Below are 11727 nucleotides of genomic sequence, written 5' to 3'. Positions count from 1 at the left end.
CAGAGAAAAATATTGTCTATTGAAGAGGGTTCAATTGTCTGCGTAGATTGTTGAAGTTAGAGATTAGAGTTAGTTCCTAAATTTCAAATGTTTGTAATCTGAATAATTGTTGAGACTCATTGTTTTAATAAAATTGAGGCAAATCCTGCCATAGTGTAGGTCATGAGTTTTAGTTTTTATGAATTGACTATTTTTTACGTAAAAAATACGATATTGCTATTTTTATTTTATATTTGATAAAAAGTCAGTGTAAAATAAATAGTTTAACTTAATTCATCACTTAGACAAAAATTTGACAGCCTAATAACTCACCTCTTGTGTAATAGTTAGAAGTGCATAAAACATCAGGATGAAATATACATTGCGTAGCTAATTATTTAATATATTTACCTCTCTTTTTGTAACCACGATAAGCTCACTAGCTAGTTCATATCAATAATTGGGAGATCAACATTGCTATTTACTTTGCCTCATTTTATGCGGTGTAATTTTTTTTAATTGGTAAATTTTTTTTTATATTTTCTTGTTTAGACACAATGTTAATTCAAATTTATTTTCAAATAGATATATTCATAAATATATTCATAACTTATTTTAGATCATAAAAATTTCATATTCAGTCATATACTATCACTTAGTATAGTATATATAGAGAGAGTATTATTTTCGACAACAATAATTGCATAGAGCATTTGAATTGTGCCACGACAATAGTTGAGTTGTACGCATGAGCGTATCTAGTGGGTGTTCCGTCAGTTCACGTGATCAACCATACCTTCCATCTCTAGATCATATAGAATAGAGTTATATTTTTTTTTAAATACTTAAATATAGATGTGTGAATCCACTTCAAAATATCATATACTGTGTTAATGATTGGGTGCACCTTTCTAAGTGAGGTCAGAAATTTAAATCTTATATCGTTAATTTGTAACATTTTTTTTACGTGCAAATTGATGGTTCTTCACTAATGTTGTCAAGTTTCTTTCAAATGAAGGATCGGTGAGTCATTTTGTTGAACTAACGTTTTTAAAGTTTTGGTTGTATCATGATTTTTTTGTTTTGTAATTATTAAAACAAGAAATTATACGTTAAAAAAAATGTTCCAAGTCATTGTCCATGTGGAAAGGATATAACAATTAGTACACAACAATCCAAGTAATTACCCAAGCGTTTTAAAAAAAAAAACAAATTCGCTATTTTTCCATAATCTTTCAAATGAAGTGACTAATAAATTGGGTGTTATTTCAAATAGCACCCAAACCTGTGCTATTTACATTTTCAATAGTCGATATATCCTTATAGAATTTCCCAACCATAGCCATTCTGCAATCATGTGCTAAATTCACGAAGTAATCTTGCGTGTTAATCAAATTATGAATCATTAATGAGAATCATAATTCTTGGCCATAGAGTTTCAAGCATCTAATTCAAGAAATCTCAAGAAAGGATTTCTTGATTTTTCTCTTTCGAGCTAATCAAATTCTTCTTCAAAATTCTCCAAGAACCTTCTTCTTCTAGGTATGTAAGGCTATCATAGTGTTGTACTAGTTCGTCCTCACGCCCAACATATACTTTCAAATTAGTAAAAGAGTAATCTAGGTTTATATCCCTAGATTAGAGTATTCTTGATCTGAGTTGATTTTGAGTTCTTGAGTTCTTGATTCTTTTTGAAATTCTATTCCTAATTATTGAATTGATATACGTTATGCATTAAGATTTTTGAGTAGATTCATTCATGTCTATATTTCAGCATGAACTCTATGAATTGAGTATTTTTGAGATGAGAAGTATCGTTGAATTCTGAGTTCTAGAGTCCTTGAATTCCGAGTATTGAGTTTCTATATTGTTATTGAGATCCTTGAGTTGATTGTTAATGTCTATAATTCAGCATGAACCCTATTTTCAGTTATAAATCTTGAGAAGCTTTTTAAAGTCAACATTTGAGTTTTAAACTGAGTTTTTGAGGAAGTAAAGATGAGTTTGAGAAAGAGTTTTTTTAAAACATGATTAGTATGACAGTCGAGTATGCCATCAATGCTTAAACAATATGGTATCAAGATATGTCATCAATGTTTTTGCAGTATGACTTCCCGAGTCATCAATGATCATATCACAATATGATTTTGATATATTTCTGACAAATAGTTTTCAAATATGAATTCAGTAAGAATATAATGGAACTAAGTATTTCCAAAGGTATTAGTTTTTACATTGAGAAAAGAAAAATTTAGATTTCTAAATAAGTCAATGAGTTCATAGATATTTCAGAGTAGATACCTCTTTTTAGAGGATAGTTTGAGAAATTCTCTCAAACCAAAGGAAGAGTATGTTTTTAAACATTGAGCATGAGTATCTATTATTGGGAGTAGTATGGAGCACATATATGAGTATGAGTTGAGACAACTCACATTCCTCATAAACTATGTATGCCAACATGGGTACATGATCATAATTTTTAGATCAATCCTAACTTGAGGTGTTCTATACCCCCAACAAGGTATAGGACAGTTCTGGCAGCGTGGGCGGAACACTGTGTCATCACGTAACTCATATTGATCGTTGTCGGTTAGAGAATCTCCCAAATAGAGTTAAAAGTGTATTTTTGTTATATCACTTTATATGTTGAGTTCAGAGTTGATTAGTATTTTTCTAAAAGTTTAATGATTTCACTCCTTTATTTCTTTATATTCAGTTGAGTATATGTCTATATCTATTGCAATCCTTTCATTCAGTTATTTGTTATTCAACTATATTACATACTTGTACATTCAATGTACTGATGTCATTCGAACTGGATCTTTTAATGATGCAGATACAAGTTCTTAGGATCATCAACAAGAGTCCGTTAAGATCAGTTCGTCTGCTCGCCAGCTTTTGAGTAAGACCTCCTTTCTTTTGGACGACTCCAGTTTTATAAGTTTTTAATATTAGTAACATTTTGAGTAGTCGTGGGTCTTTTCCCGACACTCGTCTATATATAGTAGAGGCTTCATAAATAGTATTTTTGGAGAGTCTTTCAGTTTTCAAATGTTTTATTTAAACTTAGGTTTCATACTCAGTATATTCAACAAAGTTTTGAAATTTAGTAAGTTATTTTTAAATGTTTCTTTCAATTTGATGCTTATGTATGCTTGTGTTGGTCTTCCTCTTGTAGTCAACCAGGATGAGGGTTTCCTTGGGGACCTGCAATGGTTCTCGAGTGCCAGCCAAGTCCAGGGTTTAGACTCGGGTCATTACAAACTTAGTATCAGAGCATTGAGTTCAAGTGTCCTAGGATGTCTATGAAGTCACGTCAGTAGGTTCTTGTTTATGGTTGTGAGGGCCCCACTTATATAAACGAGGGACTACAAAAATTTAAGAAAAGTTTCCTTTCTTTCATGTTCTGAATCATGCAGTAGAACTGTGTCATAAAGAATTTATTCTAACTCGTACATTTCTCATATCTATTTGACTACCCCTCATACTCAAGGTAGTTGAAAAGCAAAGCCAGATCCTTATAAATGAGTTACTCTCAGAAAAAGTCTTGAGGAAGTCATGAGAATGTAGATGAGCTTGAGAGAAGCCCGTGAGTGAGTTAAGTATTGAGTTTCGAAAGAATGCACTCTCATTCATATGAATTGTGTGTTCAAGCTAAAAGCGAGATGTACTCTCTTCTCTAAACCTTGTTTCAGTTGAGACCCTTATGAGGAAGTGTGTTTTAGATCTTGGGTAGTATTTACACCCGAAAAGATAGTAAGAGTTACGAGGTTATAAGTAGTAGTAGTAAAAGTTCCCAAAGTTAGAAGAATGCATACAGAGATTTAGTAATATAAGAAATGGAGATAACGATGAGGAAAATTATGTTATTGTAGTCATGCACATTGTAAGTTATTAAAGAGGAGTTTTCCCTTATGGGTAGACTAAGAAGTGATGAGTTTGTGTAGATTTTATGATAGAAGGTATAGTAAGAGTTACTAGTATGGGTGAGTTAGAGTATACTTTAACCCGAAAAGAGTTTCTATCAATGTAACATTGTGTTAGTGAAGGACATGTATAGTTGTTGAATAAATGAGTATAGTGTTCATGAGGTGATAGCTCTAAACTAGGCTTATGATTCTAAGAGGAAACCCATAATATTCAGAGGGATACAAAACTAATTAGGCAATGATGTATAGAAAATGGGTAAATACTACTTAAGTTGTTAAAGGAAGTGTGACGGTAAATTGTAAGTATGAAGACTGAGAGATAAAGATTGACTACTTGTCATGAGGTTTTAGTGGGCAAGTGTTTCTTAATTTTTATCTAGTAGTTGTAAGTTAGTATAGTAAGCGAGCAATCATATTGATATACGGGTTTAGTAATAAACATTAAGCTTGAATTTGAGATGAGCGTCATGATCAAAAGAATGGCAACATGAGGGTGATGATGTTAGTCTTGAGATCTGATCTCGTAGACTTGACATAGAGTAGGTGAGGAATTGAGATGTTAGTTGCAATGAATATGAGTGGAACAAATGAGAGATCCTAACTTTTAGATAAGGTTAGTGAAGGTGGCTAAGTCATAGAAGTAGCAAGAGCATTAAGATGTGTACCAAAATGGTATGTAATAAGATGAGATTCCAATTGAGTTAATGATCTTCTTCATGCGTGCTTAGATAGTATAAATAAGGTATTAATGTGGGATAGGATGATGTAAGCATTAAATTACCCCTTAAGAGATAGATGAAGCGGCCTCATAAAACATTGAGAAGAGGTTAAGAGAAGCATCCTAGCAAGAGGTCTTCCTTGGGAATTGAAGGAGTCTTACTACCTGTTTATGGAGAGTTTAGTAGCCATGAGATAAGATTTTCCTGAGTATTAGAATAAGGTGCTTGTAGACCAGTTTAGAGAAGATGGAATAGGTCCATAGATTTCAAAGTGTCAGCTCCAAACCTAAGGGGGAGATGATAAGGTGATAAATCAAGTCAAGTGTTGAGAATGAGATAGCTATGTCTTTGGAAAGAATTAAGGAGGTACATCAATCCATTCATACTCTTGTGTATTCCTTAAAGTTCAGTCATTACAACATCATGATGATTTTTCTTATATCAGAATTGTGTCTATGAACTATGCTCATACACTTTAGAGAGATTCACATCTATGTTCAGTTTCCAGAAAGAGGGGCAAAGACTTTAGCCCATTAATCTCAAGATTAATCCATTAAGTTACGGATATCAGCCTCATGATATGAACCTATTAATATAAGCATTCATGTCTCATAGTATGTTCAGTCTCGCAAATTCATGATCTACTCTCAATGGCTAATAACATAATGTTATGCCATGCATATTCTTATATCAGATATCTCGAGCGAATCATGCTTATGATCTTTCACCCCAAAGCTCCTTCAGTTACCCATTTAAGTTTGAGAGTGAGGTTGTTGGTAGTAGCAATTTGATGATAGAGAAGAAGATTGTTGTTTCTTATTGTGATAGTGATGGTGTGTTTATTCCATCTAAGGTTATGAATGTGGAGGGAGAAGGAGATAAGGTTTTATGATTAGTAATAAGTAAGATTCTTGGTAATAATACATGAAAGTTTTGTTGGTAGAAATGATGAGAGGAGGAGGAATTCTAATAAGGAGTGGCTAAGGTTATATGCTTGAATGTGGTGGTGTTAACATGTGGGCAATGCAGGATGCACTAGGTGTTTCGTGATATTAGCTCAAGGTTAGCTGAATGTAGCAGTAAGGAGTAGTGTCCTTGTTATGGGATTTTTCCTACAGAGGTATAGTACCTGAATCTTGTGAGTTAGATCAGAATAATCACCTTATGTTAAGTACTTGGCGATTTTGAGTTAGGCCTGAGTATAGTAAGAGTAACCCCATTACATTCTCAGTCCAGCCGTCATTCGAGGACGAATGATCCCAAGGAGGAGATATTGTTAGACCCCAAAAAAATCTAAGTTAAGCTCCTTACTGTTGACATCCAATTTTGGCCCTCCACATTTAGTTAATTTTCAAGCTTCTTTGATTTTAAACAATTCGAAAGAATTATTTATGAATCTTTCGAGACCATTTTCAAGGCAATTTGGTCATTTTCCTATCAAATATATATATCTTCATATACTTACAATATACAGATTTATGTATTTATTACTTTGAATAAGTATTTTGGAAAAATCGTTTACTAAAAATAGAGTTTTAACTAAGTGTGCATTTTGTTTCCTCGAAAATCAATTAGAGTACATAACTACTCTTCTTGTTTCAAAATAATTTTAATTGCTATGTTAAATGATCATTTTACATTGTAAAATTTAAGAAGCTTAATAATTAATTAAAATTTATTTCACATGTGATTTAATTGAAATACGGTGAAAGGACCAAGTCCTCCAATCATCCCTTTAAAGACTCATGTGGACCTGGAGAGCACAAATATATTTGGCCCACATTCTTTGACCCAGTCCACTCTTCTTCTAAAATACCCAAACCCATTTTGTTCTTCTTTATTCCAACAGAATGCGCAGTACGCTCGACTTCAGCAATGGTCACCTAGAAAAGAACGAACCCATTCCCAAATTTTTGCCTCTTCAATTCCCCTTTTCTCCTTCAATTCGTACCTTTAAGCGTGCCTAGCACGAGCTCGAGGATAACTGGAGGTTTCCAGAACGTTCCCAGCAACATTATCCTCTCAATGTCCTTTCCTTTTGCCAATTTTCGTTCAAAAATGGTACGAATTTGTACACTACCTAGTTGGCAATCCTTATCCGCTTAAGAATTTTGAAAAAAATGCCCAATTCTCACATCGTTTCCCCCCTCAATTTCAACCCAAAAGTTGTCCTATATAAACTCCTCCCTTCTGCTGTTCATAGTGGCGTTTTGAGACCTGAGAGTACCCCTAAAAAGGTTTAGGAATTCTCGTCTTTGTAGTTTAAAATTTTGTGGTTGCTCGAGTTGAAAGAAGTGGAATCGTCTCCGTCAAACTCGCCGTCCAGTTCGCTGCCCCCTACCAGGTAATCTTTTCTTTATTTCAACATTTTCGTTGGCTCTTAATTATGTCTTATTCATTGAAATTTTGTTTGGCATTAGCTGTTTAAATATGTTTTCAGTAGCTTAAAAAATTGTAAAATTGCTTATCTTTGAATTCGACTAATTTATATGTGAGATGGCCAAGCCTTCCTCTCGGTTAATTAAATTTCAGCATTTTCTATTGTCTAAAGATAAGTTTAATCAGTGTTGAGTGCAGTTAGAGTTGTGATTTTTTTTTTGTATTCAAGCATTCCTAGTTGTTAGTTCGAAGTCTGTAACTTGCATTTATTTTTATTTGGAAATCTCTTGAATACCTAGTTTTCTCTTGATTGATTCACTTATCTAAGTGGTAACAAAATTTGAAATATGGAGTTGTACATTCCCATTCATGATCAGTGAAATGCTCTTCCCTTTTATCTAATCTTTTTATGTGGTTAAACATTCATTTACATGTTTGGGCTGTATGTATACCTTTGGATTTCACATATCAGTAGAGTATTATGCATTCCTTCCCTTGTTTACATTCCATCCAGTTCCCTTTTCACAATGTGGGTACCTTACTTGCTTCTTGTGTTAAGGATATTATTTGTTTTGGAATCATGAGTTGATCCTATGTTTAGTTGAGCTCTAGATGAAGTTGAGTTTTAGTTCAACTTCTCTTTGGTTGCTCCTAAATCCCTTAGATCCTCATGTCACTCCTTTGAGCTACAGATCCTAAATTGCGTACATTGGCTTGGTTTGGATTTTGTCCTATTTGTTGATTATTAGTTTAAATTTGGATGTTACATATCCGTTGTTCTATTTGAGAGTTCATATGTCTTGTAATCATGATCTTTTATTGGTTTGCTCATTTTCTTAAATGGTAGAGCTTGTTCTTCCCTTATTTTTATAATTTTCATGTCAGTTTAAAGAACTCAGCATGTCAGCCTGAAGTACTTTGAAGTCCTCGCTATGATCTGTTATTTTCGCTACCTTCAACATAATTAAGTTAATACATGTCATTTAGTCTTATGTGATTTTCGTGTTATGTTGCCTTGTTCATTCACAGTCCTACCAGATGTTTAAACTTAAAATCTAAAAAGAGATTTGAGTTTCGTACACTGAGTAGTGTTGGGTTTTGTCTTGGTGTGATACTTGTATGAATCTGTTTCAAGTTCCTTATTGGTTTGATCAAAGTTGTATTTAGTAGGAGGTTACTTGATAGCAAAATGGATTAAGAAGGCTTTGTTTAGTTGTTGCTTTATTTTAAGTTGTGGCTGCATATTGTCATTGTTGTTTTGCTTACACTAATTGCGAACTGCTTATGAAATGGTATGTCGTTCAAGCATTTTCGATTACAAAATGTGTTCCCCTGTTCATTTACTGATCGTAGGTGCAAAGATATCAACTCTTTTTTTCTTTAACAATTTGTTGTTAATCTAATCTCAAAATGACATAAATCTTCCAAGTGCTATCCTTGAATACTCTTAGATATTCTTTGTTGTAATTCTAGTTCAATAACTCTTGATAGGATTCTGTTTAAATTTAACCTGCTTTTGGTAGATTTCTTAATTGTTGTGTTTAAATATGGTCATATGTGTCATGTTTTAAATTAAATTCGTGTTGACATTAGCTTGTCCCTTAAGCAATGAGTTTATACTTACTTGATGTAGTTCTTTCTTTAGTTCATATTTGCGGGATGTCAAGTCTAAACTAAAATCTGGAAAATCTCTATCTTTATTTTATTTCGCTGATAGATAATTATAGTCAATTGTTCAGTATAATTTCAGTAGTTATAAGTATGTCACTTAGATTTTTGGAGCATACATGACATTGTTTGCATAGCCAGACTTCTCATACGTTGATTGATTGTTTTCAGCTTTGATTTAATATCATCTTAATAATGTTGTTAATCTTTCTCTCTTTTTCTTGGTGCATGAATACTTTCCCCTCGAGTCCTTGGACTCCTTGCTCCCTTGCATTCTCCTCTCTTTGAGTCAACTTCCATCAAGTCGTGACAGGGAAGCTAATATCATCGGGTTAAATTTCAAATCATTGGCAGCAGTTCAATAGCAGAGTTACAACACTCCCAAAGGCTGAAAGTTGGAAAATTTGGACATAAAAGAATCGAATTCGACTGAAGTAGCAGAAGCCCCAAAGGGCTGAAAATTTGAAGTTTTTGGACTTTCAAAAATAAAAGTCCAATGTTCAGCAGATTACGGCAATCTCGACAGCATTGGGAAACTGGAAGTCCGGATTATTCACTCTTGTTTGCCCATTTTCTTTGTTATTATTTAGATGACCCCTAATGTTTTTGTTTTTCATAACTTGGATGAATCCTTTGGAGGTTTTTAATGGCTTTCTATTTCGTCATCTTTAAGTATTCAATTTTTAAACTCTTTTAAGTTAGGCAATCTAAGCTTTAAGACTAACTTGAGAATTATCCATATTTTTTCATAGTTAGTAATTAGCTTTGAATCCACGTTGATGAGATTGAGCTAACCATTTAGTTCAAAATCTTAACTCGGATAAAATGTTAAGTTAAAATTATTGTTTTGACACTTTACGATTTGACTTATTTCATTACTTGGAATAAGATTAGTGTATAAGTATTGAAAGACTTTTTGCTATTTTAAAACAAGATTTTTCACAAGTAATCTTAAGTTTTCTTTTAAAATTAGCCAACTTTTAAATCCGTTGGTAAACCGCATGTTAGCGGATTCTCTAAGATGCCTAAACCCTTCCTTAGAGAATTAGTTAAACCCTTACTCGACTCTGATTTTATTTAAAATGTTTGTTCTTTAAAAAATCCCCTTTTAAATGGTTTTCTTAATTTTTCCTAAAAAATTAAGTGGCGACTTCCAAATTGCAATTTTTCCAAAATCAATAAAATTGTCAAAGTTGCGAAATGGTTTTGAAACCTTAGTTTTCGAAATCGGGTAATAACACTTACCATTCTTGAATTGCGTATAAGGTCGTACTAAGTGACTCTTAATTTTCTTAGGTGTTAAGGTCAATTGTTTACACTCTGTTTGGATCATTGTTACCCATTGTATTGTATTGTATCGTTACTACACCTACAATGTTTGTTTTGATTGTTACTTTAAATGTATTGTATTGTATTGTTAAATTCCGTTGTTACGTAACAATGAAAACCCCCATTTTATGGAACAACCAATTTGGTGTGTTTCCATTGTTACTTAATTTCTTTTTCCATTATATCTTTACATAATATTTCATAATATTATTTTACCGTTTACCTTATATTATTTAATTCTAGCCAAACCTCCTACCCTAGAATAATTAAGGATATTTTAGTAAATTTATAAATTACAATACAATACGATACAGTCAAACCAAACAATAAAAATGTTATTAAACAACAACAAACAATACACTTATATATAGAGAGAAACTAGCTTATCCTACACCATAAAAACACCCAAATTAGAACATAAAGCATCACAGTAAACTACAAAATATTTACCTTTCATGGGAAAAGCTAGAATAGCTTTTGTGGTCAGCAAATTCTTGAGCATTTGGAATCTCTCCTCACATTTATTAGACCATTCGAATGAAACCTCCTTATGAGTCAAATGGGTCAACTTAGAGGAAATAGAAGCAAACCCCTTCACAAACCGATGGTAATAATCGGCTAAGCCCACAAAAGTGTGAATCTCTAAGACTGAAGTGGTCCTAGTCCAATTCTTAACTATTTTTATCTTATGTAGATCAACCATCACTCACTCTTTAGAAACCATATGCCCTAGGAAGTACACTATAGACAACAAAAATTCACACCTAAATTTTTTAGCAAACAACCGCTTCATTTTAGCAACCCCAAAACAATCCTAAGGCGATTCTCATGCCTCTCCTTTCTCTTAGAAAATATCAAGATGTCATGAATAAAATAACGAATAAATATAAATAGTGTTTGAAAACACTATTCATTAAGCTCATAAAAGTGATAGGAGCATTAGTAGGTCTGAAAGGTATAACCAGAAATGCACAATGTGAATATAAGGTCCAAAAGGTTGTCTCACAAATATTTTTAGCCTGAATCTTAAGTTCATCATACATGGGCCTCAAGTCAATCTTAGAGAAGATTGACACACCTTGAAACTAATCAAAGAAGTCATATATGCACAAAAGGGGATACTTATTTCAAATAGTGACCTTGTTCAACTAGTAATAGTCAATACACACATACTCCTATATTTCTTCTTCACAAATAGGACGAAAGCACCCCAAGGAGATGAACTTATTCATATAAACACCTTACTGAACAAGTCTCACAACTAATCTTTCAACTCTCTCAACTCAATCAATGGAAAAATCAATATCCTAATTTATTGGTATGTCAAGTAAGTTAGTCAGAAACACCTCTAATACATTACATACCACTCGAACATACCCAATAAAAGATGCATCTACACTTGTATATCAAAGATGATCCATAAATGCTAAATATCCTCTCTATACTAACTTATTTACACAAATATAGGATATGATCTTTTTAGGAGAAGGATTATAAACTCCCTTCCACTCTAATCTAAACACACCAAGCATGGAGATATAGACAATTTTAGTATGATAGTCTACGATAGAATGATATGGATTCAGCCAACTTATCCCCAAAATAACATCACAATATATTATATCTAGGATCACTATATCAACCCAAGTTTAATAACCTATAAAAGTCACCTAACAAGAATTGTAGACCGTATGTAGATCATAGAATCTTCCAGTAGAGTAGGA

At 32.8% G+C, this 11727-nt stretch overlaps 1 long non-coding RNA gene across 1 annotated transcript; it reads left to right on the top strand.

The window, feature by feature from the left end:
* The first annotated feature begins 6458 nt into the window (after positions 1-6458).
* Positions 6459-9339, top strand: LOC107060227 (uncharacterized). The gene is made up of 2 exons (XR_001473211.1): positions 6459-6971; positions 9032-9339. It is a non-coding gene; the product is annotated as an uncharacterized lncRNA (long non-coding RNA).
* Positions 9340-11727: the final 2388 nt, after the last annotated feature.

The sequence above is a fragment of the Solanum tuberosum genome, unplaced genomic scaffold (genome assembly GCF_000226075.1).
Source record: "Solanum tuberosum cultivar DM 1-3 516 R44 unplaced genomic scaffold, SolTub_3.0 scf00065, whole genome shotgun sequence".
NCBI lineage: Eukaryota > Viridiplantae > Streptophyta > Magnoliopsida > Solanales > Solanaceae > Solanum > Solanum tuberosum.
Note: the sequence above shows the minus strand (reverse complement) of the source record. Positions and strands in the feature narration are given on the sequence as shown.